Source organism: Opisthocomus hoazin, chromosome 1 (genome assembly GCF_030867145.1).
Source record: "Opisthocomus hoazin isolate bOpiHoa1 chromosome 1, bOpiHoa1.hap1, whole genome shotgun sequence".
Taxonomy (NCBI): Eukaryota; Metazoa; Chordata; class Aves; order Opisthocomiformes; family Opisthocomidae; genus Opisthocomus; species Opisthocomus hoazin.
This window is the reverse complement of record NC_134414.1, coordinates 111830090-111853099: the sequence shown is the minus strand read 5'-3', so window position 1 is coordinate 111853099 and position 23010 is coordinate 111830090.

Sequence of the window (23010 nt, the reverse complement as noted above, 5' to 3'; positions counted from 1 at the left end):
TCCTTACAGCTAAGTTCTTCTAAGTAACTGCATTTTTCTGAAGCTGACTGCATATTTTACAGACAGTGTGCGCTCCAAAGCTGATAACACCTAATGTTTATAGTGAGACTGAGTTAACGGTAGGAAAGGAATGCAGAAAAAGGCCCCTGTTTTTAATTATTACCATAGCAACCAAGGTCACTGATAGACCTCTTGGGTCCTGCAAGTGAGGAGTCGTAAAGGGTCATACTTGCAGGGAGGGGTGGACAGAACAGGTGACCCAATATTGACTAACTAGGTATTCCTTGCCATACACATCACACTCAGTTTAAAGCTGGGGGATCACACAGGTCTCCCTTTCTTTGTTCCTGGCCACCTTCTGAAGAGGACCCTGCTCCTTGTTCTGTCTGCGATCCTGATCTAGATTCCGATCCATGCATTCCGGAGTCCAGTTCCTGCCTGCTGCTGAGGCCAGTCCAGGACTTCCTGGTGCTGCCTGGCAGCTGCTGGTGGGATGCCAGCGCCCCGGCACCCAATTCCAGGAAGCTCAGTATCAGTTTTTGTGTATTTTGTTTTATTTCTCTTGTTATTAATATTTTTAGTATTATTAGGGTTATTCGTAAAAATTTATATTCCATTTGTAAGTCTCTCTCCCTTTTCCTCCTTTATCCCTTGAAATCTGCAATGGAAAAAATAAAACATTGATTTTTTACGTTTATAAGAACTGTCAATTACTTGTGTCTTAATATAATTCAATACACCTCTTATTCTTTGTCTCTACATTTTGATGTTCTGATAATGTTAGTCTTGGCATAGGGCTGGACTACAGGCAAGTGTGATCTAGTGTAGATCCTTTTTTCTGAGTTATTCATTTCTATAAATTAGTATAAATTTGTAGAAAGGACTGAAGCGCTCTGCTGAATGCTGGGAAGTGCTACTGCATTCGGTAATGGCATCTAGTGCTGATATGCACTGACAGATATTTCTCGTAAGATTTCAGTATAAGAGTTTTCAAATAAATAACTCTCATCAGTTTTGTTTATATCTTCCAGTTTAGCTTTTTAGGGAGAATGTATCAGACCTCATGGAAATCTGATTTTGAAAAATTACCTTTAAATGAAAAAGAAAACACTAAGCATGTAATTTACATTTACTGCAACCATTTGTGTTCAGAACTCAGACAAGTTTTATCCTCCAACTAGATACAGACTAAATAAAATAAGTGGCCTGGAAACCACTTGAAAGATCAGAGAATTTTCTTTTAAATGAAGACTGCTGTACTTGATCTGTGGCTACCAAAGGACATTTTAGAAGATAATGAGCTCTCCTTCTTCACTGCTGAAGGCTTAAATAAATTCTCTAGTTGCCATAACTTTCCTAATTTTCACCTAGCAAGGAAAGTGATGAAATGAATTTATTACATCTTAGCTTAGGAATATCACCCTTTAAGAAATGTCTATTTCCTCATTCTGCCTATTCCCCTTTCTAAGTGCAGCTCAAACAGGGCCTGTCTAACCTGGTTGTGGTCCACCAAAGTCAAGAACTGGCCTCAGGGCTTGTTGCAGAAAAAATGGTTCTCACATGCCCTTTCGAGAACTCATGTATAGGTCTACTGCTGCAGTCCTAAAATATTACTGCAAATATTTCTTGACAAGTTCCTGCAACAGTTTATTTGGCAGGATATACTTCTAGAAACACAGCCATTTTAAATAGTTTTGACTTCTTCATTTCACTGTTGTTATGCAAATTCATAATCACTGAAAGATCATTTCCATTCTCACACCCACCTCCATTAAGCCTTCTCAGAAGACTGTTCCTCTTAAAACAGAAAAGATTTGAATTTTGAAAAGACTTAAATTTTAGATTCATTTCAGCCTGCCTCAGAATCTACCGTGGGAAAAACCGTAAAGCAGTTTCCACCTGTTGGGATGGTAGCTGGTTTTGGGATACACTCTGGTGAGAAAAAATTGGAGGTGACGATAGCTCTGTATTGGCTTACTTCACTACTGTTGGTTTGGTTATGATTGGCTGCTTTGATTTCTTCTCGTTTTAGTGCTTCCCACACATTTGTGGCTGCATAACTATACACAGTCTGAAGCAAACTGAATGTTGTCCCAGTCTACATCTACAAAATACCATCCAATAGGTATGAATTGGTGCTGAGGACCTAACATCAATACCATACACGTTTTGGGGTTGAGGGGCCCGTTACTTTGCGCTAGCTGTAAATTGAATGTATGGACTAAAAACTCATATTCCACTTTAATTCCATCCCAGAGATGCACTGCAGTGTAAACCAAAGCACAGCAAGGAGGAGTGATTGGGAAAATTTTGGAAAGAATAACCCTGATCTTCGCTAAATATTGAGTCAGATACACCTATATTTCAAGAGGATAAGAATAAAAATGAGGTCTGGGAAAGGGAAGTTTTCTCTGTCTCATTTCTAGGGCATATTTTGCGTCCATCAAAAAATGGTTGTGTTTTGTTCTCACTTATCACTGTGCAACTCACGGACCAAAAGGACATTCCTGAAATTTATATCAAGAAGAGGGCAAAAAAAATTACTATGCAATAAACAAAAGTACATGTCAGCATTACATGGTTGGAGTACTTGAAAGATTAAGATGAGTTCTTAACCTTAGGCTAGGCTTCTGTAGTTCTTTTCCTCAAGGCACCTTTAAAACATATTGTCATTACTGTCAGTGATATACTGACACGAGCAGTTAGTTCTAGTTTTCGATGACTTGAAAAAGGTATTTGATATTTTAGAAGTGAGTGTCTGAGAACGGAGCCCCAGAATATGTGGCTTGACTTTCAGAAGTGACAAATTAGTAAAATCTGACTTTTGTGAATGAGGATGTTTGTTCTGATAACTTCATGAGGACACGACTACCTAAATTTTGGTACCCTGTTTTGGAAAATAGATTTGTAAAATCCTGAGTAAGTGACACTTCAAAACATTATTATCAATTAATTATCAGTGTCAAACTTAAAGGCTCACTAGTGTCAAATCTAGCAGGGAGGAGTTAAAATTTCTCAACAAATCAGTGAACAAAATTAAAATAGCAACTAATAATTCAATCGAGTTTGACCATTGGGGAAAAAAGCATGATATCATGGCAGACAGTATGGCAGATGGATTTCTAGAATTGACAATGTAAGTAAAATTAAGGGAAAAATATCTAATATCACAAAGTTTAATTTGCTAGGAAGCTCAAGTTATCTCTATTACCACTGATCAGCAGGATCGCTCATGTTACGTGACAAATTAGGGCTGAAAGCGCTCATGAATGTTTCTGTTTCTGACTCAGGAAGTAGTCATGAGGTAAATAATAGTCACTTGAAAATTTAAAGCATAAATGCCAGTTTTGAACATATGGGTAGCATTGGGTATTTTTGGTGTGGGTTTTTTTTTATTATGTTTCTACTACTACTGTGGGTGTGTTTTTTTCAGATATCAACTGTATGATGTAGTTGAGGTACATGAGGTGGACTGAGAAGTGGCTGAATGGCAGAACTCAGAGGGTTCTCATCAGCGACGCTGAGTCTAGTTGGAGGCCGGTAACTAGTGGTGTCCTCCAGGGGTCAGTACTGGGCCCAGTCTTGTTTAACTTCTTCATCAACGACCTGGATGAAGAGTTAGAATGTACCCTCAGCAAGTTTGCTGATGACACCAAACTGGGAGGTGTGGTAGATACACCAGAAGGCTGTGCTGCCATTCAGTGTGACCTGGATAGGCTGGAAAGTTGGGCAGAGAGGAACCTGATGAGGTTCAACAAAGGCAAATGCAGGGTTCTGCACCTGGGGAGGAACAACCCCATGCATCAATACAGGCTTGGGGTGGACCTGCTGGAGAGCAGCTCTGCAGAGAGGGACCTGGGTGTCCTGGTGGACGACAGGTTAACCATGAGCCAGCAATGTGCCCTGGCTGCCAAGAAAGCTAACGGGATCCTGGGATGCATTAGAAGGAGTGTGGCCAGCAGGTCGAGGGAGGTTCTCCTTCCCCTCTACACTGCCATAGTGAGGCCCCATCTGGAGTACTGTGTCCAGTTCTGGGCTCCCCACTTCAAGAAAGATGAAGAGCTACTGGAGAGAGTCCAGCGGAGGGCTACAAGGATGGTGAGGGGTCTGGAACATATCCCCTACGAGGAGAGGCTGAGGGAGCTGGGCTTGTTCAGCCTGAAGAAGAGAAGGCTGCGAGGGGACCTAATAAATGCTGATAAATATCTGAAGGGTGGGTGTCAGGAGGATGGGGCCAAGCTCTTTTCAGTGGTGCCCAGAGACAGGACAAGGGGCAATGGGCACAAACTGAAGCACAGGAAGTTCCATCTGAACATGAGGAAGAACTTCTTCCCTCTGAGGGTGACGGACCACTGGAACAGGCTGCCCAGGGAGGTTGTGGAGTCTCCTTCTCTAGAGATATTCAAGACCCGCCTGGACAAGGTCCTGTGCAGCCTACTGTAGGTGACCCTGCTTCGGCAGGAGGATTGGACTAGATGACCCACAGAGGTCCCTTCCAACCCCTACCATTCTGTGATTGTGTGATTCTGTGATATGTATGCAACATCACAGTTAATTAGGTACTGTGGTAAGGAAAGCCTTCACAAGTATAGAAGACTGATATTCCGTTTACAGGATTTTTATTTTTTTGTTCACTTTTAATATTTGAAGATCACAGACCTAAACTCAGGCTTAAGCATTTCTGTTCTGGAAGAAAAATCCTACGTGAAAAATAATTGCTAAAGTTAAGAAGCAGACAGGTACTTTGAATCACTTCAGAGTAAGATTTAAGATCTTTTGTAGCCTAGATTACTTGTCTAGCCAGTTCAAGACTTTTAATCAGAAAGATGTGGCTTGAATATTTGAGTGTTGATTCTGCCAAAGAAGCTTTGCCCTTGGTATCACCTTGTTTTGTTCACAGTAATAGCGGTATTCAATTAATTCTTTACTGGGTTGTTCATATTTGTGGTCATCGGGTTATTGACTTGTTCACAGTAATTTTATGATTTGTATTAGAACTTGTCTACTGCGCATTCAGGTGGACTATCATGAAAGAAACATAAATCGCTCTTTTTCTAGAGTGAGAGTGTTCCTTTACCGAGTCATCACAAAAACTACTATATTTTACATTTACTCTGTATTGTCATCTGAATCCGGCTTCAGGTGTTGACAAACATTTCAAAACATTCTAGATGTGTGTTGTCATCTGCAGATAATATGTGCTTCTTGTGTGTTTATTGGAGCCAAATACCTCCATATGTTTTAATATATTCTAGAGAAAAAAATCACTTTCTCTTTGGTCCATGCATTCCATCAAGAAACTAAAAAGTACACTGGAATGAAACTACAAAGTTAAAAACTGCAGAAATCCATTTCTCCCACATGAAAACCAGGGCACTTCAAGCACACATATTAATCAAAATAATCTTTAGAACTTCACCTTTCCAGTTGTACAAACATTAAACATTCAAGTTCTGATTAGCAGAGATGTATCTTCAGATGCTTCAGCATCAGCTGAGACCCAGTCTTCATTATATGAAAATAGTAGTAGGAAAGTGAGTAAATAGTAGGAGAGAAAGTGACAACAGGAGATCACTGAGGTGAGTATCATCTTCCTTCAGATGGTAATTTCAGAGTAAAAAAAAGATGAAATAATTTGAAAGGCAAAACAAGAACAAGAAGATTATTGATGCATTTTCCTGTTGATTAGCACATTTGACCAGAGTCATAGAACAGACATGTTAAAAATTATATTGCATATATTTTTAAAACATTGAACACTTCAATCTCCACGGGTTTAGTTAGCTAGTTACTTAGTTCACTTTGAGATGAGGGGACGGGGGTTGGGGCAGCAAGAACATTAACATTTTCTTCTCTCCAGATTGATTTAGGAAAAACGAAAACAAAACAAACCAAAAAAAAAAAAACCAGAAAACCTCCACAAGGCAATTGCTTTGGCTTTGTCACTACTTTCATGGGGTTTAAAAAAAAAGAAGTGAAAATAAGATGATTCACTGAAATTCTTTTGATGTTTATCCCAGTCTAATTTCTTACAAAATTAATTTACCTAACTGAAATAAAAACCTTGGCATTCAAGGCTAAAGCTGGCCTCCTATGCCCATCCAGAGTCTGACTGAAGTCTACGAAACTTTATACAATTACTAAGTCTGACATAACTAATCCAAAAAGTTGATTGAATTTATAGGAGAAAAATAATACTGTAAGAACATTGGTCTTGACCTCAGCTGTTAGCTGAGGTACAAATTTCTCCCTCATATCTGACTTCATCTTTTATTCATGAGAATTTCCAGTTAAATCAAGAAAAATGTAAAGACAGGAGCAACATGGGATATTCCTATATGACATCAAAACACAGAGATAGCACTTCAAGAATTACAGCAGCATCAGCAGGCATTCTCAGACTTTTTCGTCTTATTTTTCTCTAAACAAGGAAATCTAACCTGTACTGTGAATCATTGAGTTATTAATTTAATTCAAAAAGCACTTCCTTTTTCTCTTATCTGATCCTTACAGCCTTACAACCACACATATCTTTAGTTTAACCGAAAATCATTGTTCTTGTCAGCTGATTAACACCTAGTCCAAAAGTCACCCTTTCTAATATTTGATTCATTTGCAAAATCTTTTAAATTTTATTCTAAGTGAAAACCCAAGCTTGACTTCTATTTCATTTCCTTCCTTGGCAATTCTCTGTTTCATCCTAGGTATTTTGCCACAGGCAAAAGTCACATACATTTCGCTGTGGTCTAGCTAACCCCATAGCAGTATGCCATCAGCTAAACTGGTGTAGGTAACACAGGAACCTCACCAGTCTTCTGTAATTAAAACTACTATTCTAGATTTTCCTTGTCAATAGGGCCCTGCAAATACTCATTTCATGCAGTGAGGGAAAGCAAGATGTTCTGATCAATCTTTCTTCCTTAACAGGTCATATTGGGTGTGGATGTTGGCACCCCTGGGAAAGCATAAGCAAGGGCAAAATGCTGCCCAGCAGTGAGGAGTGAGGAAAAAAGTGTCAGAAACAGCCCTGTGAGCACAAAGGTGAGAGAAGGAGGGTAAGGACATGCCCCACATGCTAGAGTAGAGATTATCCTGCAGCCCCTAGAGAGACCATGGTGGAGCGGGTATTTGCCTGCAGCCCGTGGAGAGGACCACACGAGAGCAGATATCCACACTGCAGCCCATGGAGGACCCTAGGCCAGAGCATGTACATATTCTCTGGAGGAACTGTGGCCCATGGGGAGATGACTCCACAGTGGAGCATGTTCATCCTGAAGCACTGCAGCCCTTGGAGATCCCACACCGGAGCAGGGGAAAGGTATGAGAAGGAAGGAGCAGTGGAGAGGAGCTGTTATGGTCTGACCACAATCCCTCATTCCGCATCCCTCTGTGCTGGTCAGGGGAAGGCGAGGCAGAGGAGTCAGGAATGAGGGAGAGAGATTGAGCCTGGGAATAAGGAAGGGTGGTGGGAAAGCATTTTAGTTTCTGCCTTTGTTTCTCACCTTCCAACTCTATTTTAAATTGGCCATAAATAAAATTAATCTTCCCCTTTAATTAAGCCAAGTCGGTTTTTCCAGTGATAGTAACCGGTGAGTGATGTCCCCTCCTTCATCTCAATCCATGAGTTTTTTCATCTTATTTTTTTCCCCATTCAGTTGAGAGCAGCTGGGTGGGCATCTGGCAGCCAGTCAAAATCAACCCATACCACAGAGATAGGAGAGGCAAAGATCTCACATTCTGTTCATGCGTCCATCATCAATACTATCAATCTGCTACAATTTCAATGCACTGAAATGGCACTACATCTGTGGTTTATCATGGTAATGAACACATGTTCCATCTCAAAAATACATGGTTTTCATTGTCTGGTGATAGCCGGAAAGTGTATGCAGTTGTGGATTTTAGTAACTATCAACTTAGACAGATGGATATTAGTGACAATCGTGAGCCATGATGTCAAGAACATATCTGTGGGATTTCCTGAATCAGGTATAACAGTTTTAAATGTCAGAAGGAGAGAAACCACAGAAAGCCATAAATAATAATAAAACACAAATGAATTAAAAGTGGATTTTTACAGTGAGTAGAAATCTATTTTTCTCTTGCACAGGACTATACAGATTTTTATTTTTTCTGTGGAATATCTCACAGTGACAGAGTATGCTAAACAAGTGCACCATGCAGTTATACACTTGACTCCACAAGCCAACTGTGCATATGGAAATGAACCCTATTGCCACAAACTGCTATAATGTGAAAGAGCAGCAGTGAGGGCAGAAACTCAGGACAGTGACACTAGCAGGCACACTCAGTAGGAAATTGTCAGCAAGATGGAACTGTAGAAATAATAAAAGACTGTAGAAATAGTAAAAGACTATTTATCAATTATCTGCAATTCTTTTTGCCTTGTAAAAAGCATATAAATATGTAAAAGAACATTTATCAGATTTCATCACTGCATCTCTGAAACTACGTTAAATGCATGGAGTTCTTCAGTATGATACCTGTCACTTTGCTTGCCATTTTAATGCAAGCGCCAGTCTCCTCAGTTGCATAAATGTAATTATACATCCACTCACTTTCAAGATTCTGGCCTATAATTTAAAAAAAAAAAACAAATACAAAAAACCCACAATCAAATATCAGAATCTTCATCTTTCCATATAGGGACCTAAAACTTTTGCTGCTTTGTGTATATGCGAAATACGTCAATGGCTTCCTCTCAAGAAAAGTATACTATTTTGTTTTCTGATGGCACTTACTATAGCTGCATTGATAGTCTGTTGGATTTTCATATTACTATTAGGTTATTTTGTTATTTGACCACACTGTGCTGTTGCTTTCAGTTAGTAATTGTTTTTTTCCTGAAAGATTCTCAAAAGCCAACGGAGAAGTATAAACACCATAATAATAAAGTACTTTTATTAAGATGTGTCTTGCAGCAGGCAGAAATCGTACATCTAAATGCAAATGTCTAACATTATAAGGATCTCCTATGCCAGCTATTAAGGGCTCATTTGTATTGAACGATAAAGAAAAAGATCACTATTTTTCTTAAAAACCTCTTGTACATTTTATAAATTGTATACTAAAGAACAAGCACCACTGAACTAGAAACTATGTTGAAAGTACACAGAACTTCTACAAGGACTGGACGTAATCACAGCTTTAAAAAGTAGGCAAGGTTGCATACACAAGTGCTCAGATCCTTCAAGCCTGTCCCAGCCAACAGAATACTTTGCTCCATCTTTTTTTTTTAATTCTTTCAAGACAGAAAATCAGCTAGCTCACAAGCAGAAAAGTATTCCGCACTATATAATTTTTTGCACTTGCTTGACCGTTTATCTAGTTCCATTTCCAAACTATCACAATTCCCAGTTGTTTCTTTATTTTAACCTACCCATATAGCTGCAGCTCTTGACCTTTCATACAATATTTTGTCCGCAATTCAGTTACCAGGTTGCAAGAACTAAGTTACAGAATTTGTTATCACCACCCTACATCAACACCTCTTCTCTCATGACCTTCAGAATTTCACTTGCCCTTTCTTTTACATCTTCACATTTTGTTCCTACAGCCTGGGTGGGCACTGCAGCTTTCTCACGTTCCTTGATTCTAGAAAGCACTGATACAAGTGTGTGCAGACATGCATGGGGTAACAGAGAGACAAGTTCACCCTCAGGAAGCACCAGAAGAAAAACATACTAGGATTAAAAAATAGCTACTGTTGTTCCAGAAAACTATTGCTAACTATTGCTGTGTTCCATGTTTAAAAATCCCGAGTTGGGACATAAACTAGATGTTTGTACTTTTTTGATAAACAGGAGACAGTAAAATCTGTCTGTGGAGACTGTAGCCTAAAATATACATTTTATTAATTCTAGGGAGTAACGAGGGAGGGAGGTCTTTAACCATCACGCAAGAGTAGACATGTTGAAAGGAAGTTTTATAATTGGCCTCAGGACTGAGGTTCATACGTCAGAGAATAATTAAATTTCATAGTTAAAATATGTAATAGGCTCCAAGCTATTAAATTAATTACATTTAGGAACATTGTTGAGTTGGAATTTGTAATCAAATAGACAGACAGCATTTTACAAGCCTTTTTAGGCACTATGAAGTTTGGTTATATTTCTGAGGAATTTGGTGATTTAATGATTGGCCAGCATTTCTAACTAGCTTGTTGATGTTCTGACACTACTGACTCATTTTTCATTTAGTTAAATATTAATCACAGCTCAACTTTAAGGATATGTTTTCTGGATATTTTTTACCTTATTTAATAAGTTTCAATATATTGTGTAAAGTGACAACACAAATGTTTCAAAACAAATCATTTTTACAAAATAGTGAGGATCTGTGGCGATACAAGCAGATGACTCAAGAATCCTGGACTTTAGCAGTTCTTTTTGTGAGATAATTAATAAAATCAGGTATTAAGTTAGGTTTTAGAAAGTGATTGACAATGCAAGAAGAATCAAGGAAAATTGTCATAGGCAAGAGGACAAAGAAGGAATTAACATTTTTTTATTCTAACTGGCCAAGAAATAAGATCAGACAGGTTTGAGCAATTCTAGAAAGAAATATTAGCTAAAGTTTTGATCTACTATGTTTAGTTAGAGAGGTTACATCCTTTTACTGTTGTGAATCAGTGGTAGCAAATAGATAATAAAAATGGCTGCTCTTGAGCATCTCATCACTTTACCAAACCATTACTTCTTACGAATATCAGCTATTCCAGGTGTGCCATTTTCAAACAACTTTTATCTTATATTACTCCGCAAGTACCTCACCTATTTCAGTCCATTATGAATAAAAATGGTACTTGGTTTTTAAGCATCAGAAATCATATTCAGTTTGTTCTTTCACTTCGATATATATTCCTTTTGCTTTATAAATGCCTTTACGAATCTCATTTTTGCAAGCACGTTTTCAATTGTTCACTCATGGAAAATACTTATATATAAATCTGCCCATCTGAAACACGAAAAACTCTTGTAAAACTTAGAGCTAATGAACAACTCTTGATCCTCTCCATGGAGATCTGTGAAACATGCAATAGAGAAACAAGGAAATTATTAAAATATTAGGGAAGAAGAGTACAAATTATAACTTCCTTAGAATAGAAATTTCCATTTATAGATTATTGTAAATTTCCTCAGTTTCCTAATGTTCTGCAATGAAGTAAAATATCAAAACTGAGGTGCTTGTTCACTTTTCTGTAATTATTACTGCTTTTGATAATGAGCTCATAAAGTTTTAAATAATTTATGGAATCACACAGTTCTAAGTACCTTCTGAACAGAGAGAAGAAACCTTCATTAAATGGCCTTTAATGCACAAAGCATTTTTCCATATATATGAGGAAAGCTTTATATTTATAATGGCACTGTTAAACACAGTTTTAGTGATAGATGGAACTCCAGATTACACCAGTGTGAAGCCGTCATATCTCAGAAGGCTGAATTTTAATGTTCATTTTCTATAGCTTTTTTATTTTCAATTTTCCCATATTCACATTAACAACCTCAAGAACAGGACTCCAGTTCTTCAAGGAATCAACGTAAGGAACATCTAACAATGGTCATGTCAATCCATGTTTAACTGCTGAAGATCACAGTAAGAAATATATCTTTTAGAAGAGCTGACTGGTAGGATACATGCATACTGTCAATAGAAAAAAAAGTTCAAAAAGAAAGGGAAAGGAATATTTACCTCTGTGTTAAAAATGAAATCACATTTCAGTGAGTTCATACGGATTACTTAGGTGAACATGCAACTCTTATCGTACAAAGCTGGATGCACATACTTCATGAAATAAAAAAATTTCCTTTTTTAGCAAGAGTATTGTTCATCATTCTTTCTTAATGTCACTCACTTATTTTGTATCACCTTCAGTAACTTACACAGCAATATTTCGAATAGAGATTGTTTCTTACCATGTATGCAGAAAAATTCAAATCATGCAGGCAAGTCCCTAGGGATCACTGAAACAGAAATAATAAAAAATGTTACTTTTACTGTGCTGGAAGGCAAAAAGTGCTTAGTCAAAGGCGCTGATATTTCAGCTTTAACTTCATTGCAAAGTGAATTTTGGGGAAAAGAGAATCAACTTGTAAAATTCTATTACTTTTCCATTGTATTCAGAATAAAAACGCACATTAGATTTATTCTCATTGATAATAAATATTAACAAAATTATATTTAGCATAACATTGAGGTAACATGTTATGAGTATTTTCTTCATTACCTGAGAATAAGATTTTATACTGACAAATTTTAAAAGTTACAAAACAGATATGACTTACACACTAATGTTTGGGTGCATATGTGCAAATAATCTCATAAAACTGTTTTCTTGGACTGGGCTATAAGATGCTGGTAAGGATCTGTACTGAAAAGAAGTTAAGCACTTCTAATAGTTCTGATATAGTCTAACAACTTCAAAAATGTTTTTAAACTGCCTGAGATTATAAGGTTTAGATGGGGAGAGAACTTGGTTCATGTTTGAAAGATGACTGAAATCATTCCCACTGTAAATCCATACTGGGGATAGGAGTACATATTCTAGGAAATTTCTGCTTAAATTTAATCAAGACCATTGCTCCAGAGGAAAATCAAAAAATCTTACACTACAACCTCCAAAATATGACCACTTTTGTCATTAAGAAATTAAATAACAGGAATTGAATAGCAACTCTGTGAGGATTTATAGTCAGTTTGATTTGTCTTTATTAGATAGATTTTCCTTCTTGCCAAACAAGGCAAAAGTATTTTTTTCATTAAATACAAAGAATCTATCTAATGTGCTCATGAAAAAAAAAACAAAGACAAATTCTGTACAAGCTAACATCGTTTGGTTTAATAATATTTTTCACATGCTTAAAGTTGTCTTAAGCTAATTGGTTTGAGGTTGCAAATGAATTGTGAACACAGAAGGAAAGTCTTCGCTTTTTACAGGCTTCCAAAAATGAACCCTCTTTTCTGTTTCTCTTATGTAAATCAGGGTAACTGCACTCAAATCAGCACAGTAAAATCCTCAAATTCAAAAAACAGTACAAGTACCAAAAGAAGAAAGGTATCAGAGACAGACAAAAATATAGCTTGAAAAGCCTGAGTTACAAAAACGTATATTTTTCCAATCATAGGAGCTAACAGAGGCACTGAAATAAAAGGATGCATTCAGAAAGAAAATACAGATCCTGGTTATTGATTTGAAATGCTTTGTGTTTCGGACAAGAGAAAAAAAGAGACACTGACAATGAAAGTGTGGAATAGTGTTTATATCAGGCAGGAGAAAGGAAAGAGCTTAGACAGCTAAGCGTGAGCTTGTATCCCAAGCCGCTAAGCAATAACTTTTATCCGGTTCCTCCCAAAGCATGTATTCACACAATGCATTTCAGAAACGATTTCGCAACTGACTCAGGTTCAAAACAGCTCTTGCAAACAGCTCCTCCCAAGCACCTCACTCATTTGAAGTATTGATGTGGAAGAAAGAAAATTTTACAAAGCATTTGTAATTTCGTAGAAAACAAGAGACACGTACAGAAAAAATCAAGGATTTCGAAAGGCATATGTTGAAAAAAACAGACAAAAACCTTCCAGGAGAAAAAAAGTGCACAGGCAACAAGTATGATACAAAAGGGAAAGATGGAAGATCATTTTACCATTCTAAATATCTGTCGTTCCACTTCATACTGATCCACATCCGTAAATAGTTCAATCAGAAGGGCATGACCCTATAAAATTATACATTCCTCTTATTACCTCACCAGGTAATACCTCAGCTATTTTGAAAGAAAGCCACTTGAACACTTCAGTGGTTCCCTCCCAGCCAACATATATCTACAAAGTTTAATAACTGCACAATAAGCTGAAAGTTACCTTTCTATTTGAAAGAAACTGCTCTTTCCAAAGTTTCTTCGTTGCCATTGAACTACTGGTGTTCAGGAAAAACATCTAGGTTGTTTTTTCGGCATCTTTGACAAAATATTTTGATGACATGTAAGCCATGTAATTAGTTTTTTTCATATTCAATGTTCTTTATTTTCTCCACCTTTCTGTGGTCTGCAGGAGGCACAGTGACAAACGTGAAATAAAGAAAAAGAGGTGTTAGCTCAAACAGAGTTTTCAGAGATACTGTGGCAATCTTCTAAAATAAAAGTTTAGTTGCAGGTGAATTTGTAATGCTACATTTCATTTCAGTAAAAATGAAAGTTCTTTTACGTACCACATAAAAATATTTCTTTTTATTAACTAATCCTTTTCTTTAGAAAAAAACCCTCTACCACCCAGCTTATACAAAGTATGGATTAATTTCAAACCATCACATCACATGACTTTCCAGAAACCGTAATCTAAAAAAAGGCAAATGCAGCATCGTAAGTTATCCCCAGTGATCATTTTGTTACTTGGAATTACTTTTCAAATAAAACACAACATTACAAACAATTTTTAATTTGCTAATGTTTTCTCTTTGGTGAATTTGGTTGTTCTCTTTCCCTTGTTCCATTCCGCAAATAATCAAACTACCATTGTGGTTTATGATCAACTATCAATATTTCTGAAGGAAAGATTTGCAGCTTCATTGTCAAGCATTAGCTAACAAATGCCAAGCAAACATCTGGGCCACAGACAGTAAAAGTGCATCACAGAAATTACTGAGTCACCTTCGCCAGTCTCATATATCCACATGCCATGGAACATACTAGGCAGACAGGCCAGCTAAAGACCTTAGGCACTAGTCCACTACAGCTACATCTGCGTAGTGCTGGGTCTGAGCTGATATAAGACCTTCCACTGATGCCATCTGGGTGTCCACTGTATAGACTGGCACTAGACACTGGGATCTGGATGGACCTACGATGTCGTTCACAGATTTTTAACATTGTCAGTATAGCTCTGAAATTCTTATGATAAATCATTTATTAGTCTGAGATTTATCTCTGCACAAGAAACAGTTTTCTAGAAATTACTCTATAACACTTCTTCAGAAGCATATTGCTAATAGTTTGCTATTCATTGTAGAAAATACATACTACTATTTATTCTGAGTTCGTTATCATCACACCTAAAGTTTTATGGGTATAGTCATATTTGGAAATGTAAATTTCTCTTTCTTGAATATTACTTAAAAATCTATAAAAAGCAGGTCATCACTTACGCAGAATCTCTTTTAGTAACTGTTAGTTGGATGAGAGGATATCCATGAGAGGATGTAGCTTGCTAGTCTTTCAGACATTTTCTTAATTCTAGTTCTATTATTTTTTTCTTTCTTGTAAAATATACAATGGCATGTTTTTCAAAAGTGTTTAAAGACTTTTTTTTAATTGTGGTCATATTTTGAAGTAACTTAAAAGATTACTTTTCCAGTCACTTTTCGTTAGAAAACAAAAACAAAACCAAGACAACCTTGTTTCCAAGGTACTCTATGGTATTAGGCTTGAAATACTCATGAAACCCAGTTTTCAAAAAATGAAATATTCTCTCTGAGACTCTATTAATTTTTAAATTCCCTAACATTAGATGCCCAGAATCACTGGTCCATACAGACTTCCATTGTTCAAATACTAGTTTATAACACTCTCTCATCCTGTACCCAGGAACAGAATTCTTTTTCAATAACTTAAGCATTTCAACTCATCTGTCAGGGTTGGATCTGATTTCTTTTTGTTGCCTGCAATTACAGATCTTCATGATGCCCTCATAACCAAACATTTGTCTTGCCATCTTTAGTCAGAGGTCTGACAAAACAAGTTGAAGAAATGTCATAAGTTATTCATAGTAAGTATGTATTTTATTTGTTCCTGTTTGAGTTGCTGTAAATTATTGCACACAGGAAGCTCAGTGGCCTCAGGCTGCCATGTAAAATAGACATAAAAACAGAGTCAAAAGAACGATTTGATAAAAAAGGTGAAACCACCCCTCTCCTTGAGTAATAAATCTGTCATAAAAGCAGCCTGTCTAATGGATTTCTAATGTAGGTGGAAGGTTTTAGTCAAATTGAGACAAAGGTGTGATTGACAAGAACAATTGTACCTTTTAGTGATATTCTTGGAGATAAAGGGACATGATGGGAACAGTTATTTCGCTAGTCCTGCCTCCAATTATCTGGCACTTTTCATCATTCTGAGGTACAAGCTGTATTTATCTAGATGGTTAATTTATGTTTACTACTGTTTCAGTACTTTGCGCATGTTTGGACAGTTATGGAATGTTCCAGACCTCATTTTGCTGCAAGAGTGCTGGAACTGAAGGTCGAAGTATAAAAGTAGTCACTCACTTTTTCTGCTGTCATTTGAGTTCAGCAACAGCAGAAGTGGTATATGTCAGTCGCGGTGACTTAAGCATAGTTCTCAGAGATAACATGTACATATGGCAAAAATATCTTCCTGCACAAGTGGTTACACAGATATTTGCTCTTTTGAAGAAATAACTCCAATGGGGTAGCATAGTGTGACATGATAATGACCTCCCTCCTATAACATAAATGCTGGATCACACCAAGGAGTTCACGGAACACAAGCGAGGCTATTATTTACCAAGTGGGAGGCGAATAACTTGTCTGACAACAGAAAATTTAAAATGATTTATTTGAATTAAACTCAGTGTTCAATAAGAGCGAGGGTTTCAAAAGCAAATGGCCAGGAAAGATTCAACTTTCAGTGTGTATAGGTGCAGGTACTAAAAAAGTGTCTTCAGAAAGAAGTATTTCCGGTTGGTTTAACGAAAGTACCATGATATACAGGATGCATACCAGAAGCCAGCTTATTTTAAATGCTCTACTCTAGCCAAGTGTTTGATATGGCAGGCAAATCCAAAAAGCCATTTATGTCTCTTCCCAACTCATTACAAGACTCTCAGTGTTGTGGCCACGGACAGGCAGCACACCGAGATGGCTGCCTGGCAGAAACCCATCCTCAGAAGCTTTGTGGGCCAAGACACCTCTCTTCACACTGGATTTTCATCACTATCACACTGAACATCAACACTGTCTCCAGAGATTTGGAAACCAATGGTTCCCAAACCTCTTTTTTTTTAATGCACCTCACAGAAATAAGGCAGTGAAGCTACTTTGCAGAATGAATATATGGTCCTTCATGTAACTTCAGTTGACTTTCAAAGTGCACTGCTTTAATATTTCTGAATAAACTAGAGCTTCAAGGGAGCTTTTGAAGAGTATTTTGATTAGAAGCTCAGCAATTTTGTCAAGCTTCCAAAATTGAATGTAGCATAAGCTTAACACCAACCTAATAAACTTTATACTCGGCATCAGCACAGACTCACTATAAACTGATATGTTAATCCTAAACTTCTTTACAGTGAGTAAATTGGAGTAAATTTACAGATTTTAAAGCCAGCTTAATAAAGTGCTGTGAAAACATCCATGTCTGTTTCAAGATAGTTGAAAGCCCGTTGAAGGTGATCGGACAACTAAGGTGCCTAAGGTTCAATGTGTTTAAATGCTTTCGTGAACAAGGCTGAAGCTGACAAGACTTCACTCTTGGAGTTAATAGGATCAAAAAGTATGTCAGCATTGCACTGACCTGAGATGTCCTAAAGAACACTGATGAAGATATACTTTTACCTTATTGTGAATGCTCAACACTCTAACAAATCATGTTGTCTTAGAATATACACATCTAAAATTAAGTTCATACTGCTTCGCTGTATCTCAATTAGAAAAGAAGGTTAATTTTGCCTAGGATTTTGTTATTAAGCCCAAATTAATATTAGTTCTACCTGTGGTCTATTTAACTCCTCTACTTTAAGCTTTTCTGAAGTATCCTGTAGGTGTTCAAAAGACCTAAGTGAATCTCTAATTCTAAACAGTTGCATGAAATACTAAGTTCCTACGAAAGACAAAGAAGAAGAAGAAGATGAAATCTCATTCATTAAATGAAATTCTCATTTCTTACCAGCATTTCCTAGAGCAAGCTTCATGCAGGTTCAGTTTTCACAGACCAACATTTTGTAGCTAAGCAGAGGTGAGTTTCTAATGTGTTGGTGTTCAAGACACAATAAACTGTAACTCAGTTGGACCTTTTGGAGCAGGTCCAGAGAAGGGCCAAAAAAATGATCAGAGGGATGGAACAGCTCTCCTGGGAGGAAAAGCTAAGAGAGTTAGGGCTGTTCAGCCTGGAGAAGAGAAGGCTCGGAGGAGACCTTATTGTGGCCTTCCAGTACCTGAAGGGGGCCTATAGGAAAGATGGGGATAATCATTTTCGCAAGGCCTGTTGTGACAGAACGAGGAGTAATGGCTTTAAACTGAGCGACGGTAAATTTAGGCTAGATATAAGGCAGAAATGTTTTGCAACGCAGGTGGTGAAACACTGGAGTGGGTTGTTCAGAGCAGTAGTGGAGGCCCCATCCCTGGAAGCATTCAAGGCCAGGCTGGACGGGGCTTTGAGCAACATGGTCCAGTTGAAGATGTCCCTGCTCACTGCAAGGAGGGAGGGCTAGATGACCTCTAAAGGTCCCTCTAAACCCAAAGAATTCTATAATTCATTCTATGATTCAATTGTCATTACAGGAAGTAAAGAAACTTCCCGCCTTTATCGTGTTCCCACAATTAAAGTTCATCAGTCTCATAAAGTTTCCAGGTTAGAAGCATGTTCATCTCTGTGTATTCCAGTTATTTTGTGGCAGAAGTTACACGAAAGAAAGGTAAAGAAATACAAGCCTGCTCTGTGCTTGCACGTTGTCCCAAGGCAGACCCCTTGACAACAACATGACATGCTCTTCACTTCCTCGCACACACATGCTTGCTACTGCCAATCACAGCTCTCAGTGCCCAGAGCCTCTATCAGCTAAAATAATTTTGTACAACACAATTGCAGTTGTTGTGGGCTGGAATGAGTAAGAACAGAATTTCAGTATCAGCACCCTAGAGACATTTTGTCAGGTTAACAATGCACTAAGTATTTGTTACCAACAAAATAACATAAACAGTTTGTACATTTCTTAATCAGTAATTCACTAATAAAATGCATTGAAACCTGCTAATTAAACAGCAAGCTTTTAATTACAAAGGGACAGAAGCTGAGCTACTGCAAGAGTAATATTAAGATGGTTTCCTATCTTAGGAAATTATTGACTCGATGTAGCATGACCAATCTCGTTATATAAAACAAAATGGGGGGGGTCAGTTTTTTTGAAGAGTGAGGAATTTTAAAATATTAAAGTTGCTATAACTATCTCTGCTGATCCACAGGTGGCCACTCAAAAAGACAGTATCTGTCACTCCAGTAGAGTAAAGCAAGCATCTAAACCTTACTAGCAATATCAAACAATACCTTATTCGCCTCTGTATCTGGGAATTAACTCTGTGGTTTGTAATTTAAATATATATTACAAAAGCAACACCATCATGAGCCTTCTGAATGTTCTTCACCTGGGGCATCTTTATGTTCTCAGTTTAAGTATTACATAAGGAAAGAAAAATCAGAAATATAATTTGCCTCTATCAGTAATGAGGAGAGAAATGGGAAGGTACAAAAAGAAGGTTATTTAGAACATCTGATATAGAGACGTAAAATATACAGTGCAGATACCTTTCCTCCAGGCTACTGACCCATACAAGTGAGTATCCAGAATTTTTCTTCTTTTTGAAAGGAATCATGTAAGTATAAAAGAGAAAAATGAATAGTACACTAACATATAAGTAATGCCATTTAAAAATTATCATATCAATGTCAAATTATAATATCAAATGCTTAAATTTCCCTTTAGGTTCTATGTCCAACTTAATTCTGCTATCTTGTGCATACAATGAGGCATATGTTCCTTAACTGCATGATGATATATTTTTTACAAGACCTTTAGATCACAGGCCACACAGCACAATGTGCATGCATTGTGAATAACAAGCTTTCGCTTTTCCTTTTTTCACCAATCTCTTGTCCAACGTTTGAAGAGAATCATCTTTCCAGAAAGAAAATCAAGAAGAATCAGTATTAACACTGGAACTTCAGGAAACTTCTAGCTGTTCCTAGGGCAAAAAAGCCTGGATGGAGAGAGGATTTGTGCAACATCAACAAGGACAGTGACCATGCAGGGGGAGAAGGGGAGTGAAAGGCTTCATAAGGATGTCCAGTTTGCCAAGATATTGAGAAGATCCTATCTGACATCACCAAAGTATGAAAAACATTCAAATGTACGAAAACATTCAGGCAAGGATACAGCCAGAGGTTTCTTTTCTCTCTCTCTCTCTCTCTCTTTTTAACCTCTATCGATCATGTTCCAGCTGAAGAACTGAATTATGTGTTTGGAGTTTTATTCTACAAGGTCTGTGCAGTCATTTGCTATGGCTATCAAACATTCTGACTAGTGATAGAAAGCCAGGGTGTCCACAAAGTAAGACTGGACAGTCTAATTTGCATGAGTGAGTTAATGAGCTGAGAATTAGTCCTTGGCTCTTAAAGCAGAAATGTCCTGTTTCAGTTAAGCAGCAGCATTCAGTTTCTGAACTCTGAATTCTGACAAGGTAAGCCCAGTCAGTCCCAGGGAAAGTCAAATGTACCTGTATTTCACATGTTGGAGAGAAACACAACTACAAATATTAGATGCAATATAGCAACTTGTGATTGTGCAACAGACAGACTGAGTTCTTCAGCTGATACTGCTCCTTATTACTTGTACTATTTTCTAATATTATAGCCATGAGGTGTTAATAATTCTTTTTCTCTTACTTGCAGTGCAACAAATCAGTTGGTATGTTGTATCTATATTCAAATGTATTCATCACATTTAAATACAGATAAGACATAAATGTTGCTCATGACTATAAAATGTGGTTATGGAAACTAATAAAGATTTTTTTTTGTATGTAGTAGAGAAGCACGTTATATCATTCAATTCCTACAATTTTCTTCAGAATTAAATAAGGTATTTCTGAATTATTAAAATACACTGGTGACTGTATTAGTATGATTTGTGTATCCATTTTCTTTAACTACTTTATAGGCAAAAAGCCTTGGAAATTAAACATAAGAATTAGTCCTTACTGTTACATATTTTCAAAGAAAGTAGAGGATTTTCTTCAAATCTAAGAGAAAACAAACTATTTGTGATCACTTATAACAATGAGTTAACAGTACTGAATTTCAAAAAATGTATTTTATCACAGAAATGAAGAAAACTAAGGCACCTCACTCATAGGATGAAAGATTACATTTTTTCAAGGTGGTTAGAGACAGAAAGTCAGTAGTCTTCAGGAAAGATAAATGTTCTAGAGGAGAAAGCCCATTAGACTACACAGGGGGAAGTACAGTGCCCAGTCTTGGACAGACACACTTATATGGAGAGATGATGCTTTCATTTCAAAATGACTGGGCTACATGCACTTCTGATATCCTCTCTGGATCGAGTACATCCTTGCCTGCCACAGACCCTGATGCCTTTCCCTTTGCTGGAGCCAAGTCACACAGCTCTACTCAGTCAGAGGCACTAATTCACAGCATTAGCCCAAGACTGTCAGGGAAGACCCCATCAGAATTTTTTGTCTGCAGTTCTTACCTCTTGACTTCAAACAGTATTAAAACTAACTTGCTTTTTTTGCCTTTTTAAAAAGAAAAAACAAAAACTAACTTTGGTTTTAATGCGTAAGTGGAACTTCCCTTTTGATCAATAACTTCCACAAGGTTTGGGAACCTGCAAAGGCAACTCTGCATATCCAGTCAAGGAGTCTGGTACAACCTTCTGCACCTCCTGCACGCAGGAAGGAGATGCCTGGCTAACTTTGCAAGAACAGGTAGAAACTGAAGTATATAACTGAATTTCTGGAGTCACACATTCAAGGGTCTCAAATAAAAGAAGTATGACAACCTCATACATGAAGTAATGACTGTAGAGGGCCACGGAAGAGAGTTGCATGGCCTCAGAAATAAAATACAAAGTCTTAGGAGAATTTAGACAGAATTTGTTCACACAATGTGTTTACATGAGCAATTAAAAGGGCAATTAATTAAAATGAAAGTTTTAAAAAACAGTGAGTGAAATACTTAACGAAAAAGACAACTCGGGACTTACGACTTGATCCAAATAAAAAAAAACAGTCTTGAAGGTTCATACACCTCTGACTTGATGCAAAACTGATTAGCATCTGGTTGTCCATGATTCTTTCCTATCTGATGATATGTGCTAATAATCTGTCGTTGCTAGGGGATGTTGTTAAGCAAGGCAAGGCATAGAGGAGGTCAGTCACCTCTTCACTGACAGCTTCTAGCATCAATTCTTTTTGTGAATGACAGATTTCATTTTTTCTGACTGTTCTGCCTTATTTTTTTTGAGACAAAAAAAGATTTATCTCTGTAGTACAGTCCAAACATGTAGAGTCTGAAATATTGTGCTGGAATTATCTCTTTTTCATTAAAAACTAATTTCTGTTCCTCAGCATTGCTGTGCACTCATCAGAAGGTAATAACCACAGCCTGACCTAGTTTTGTTCAGTTCTAAACAAATTATATGAGAAATGTGGACATTCTTGGTAAAGAAATATTTTTGTGTGATTTAAATTATTTTACCAATCACTATTTTATTTAAAGGACAATAGTAAATTTTAATTGGAAAATGTAACATAAAAAGTATTGCCTTTTAACAAAGCAGAAACTCAAGAGCCTTTAAAAAGAAGTAATAGGAAAACATACGTAAAATAATGTTATATTGGGAGATTAAATGATTTCGTAAGTCACATTTATTCTAAAATTTTAGTTAGTGGATTCCAGGTTCAAAAAAGAAGCTTGTATGTTATAGTCTTTCCAATTAGTGTCTCAGCTAACAGAATATATCAATGTGTAACTGAAACTCGTATCATTAATGTAGAGATTTGCTCTTCTGTTAGTTTTTTGATGGTGACTGGAATGCTTTATGCTTCTAATTCCCTTTTCACAAGTGAAAGTCAAAAGGATATCGGCTCAAAAATAATCTAAAATGGAAAAAAAGAACACTCCAAAACTCTCCCTGATTTTTTTTGTTGATCGTTATGAGTCATTTGAAACCTGATATGAAGTG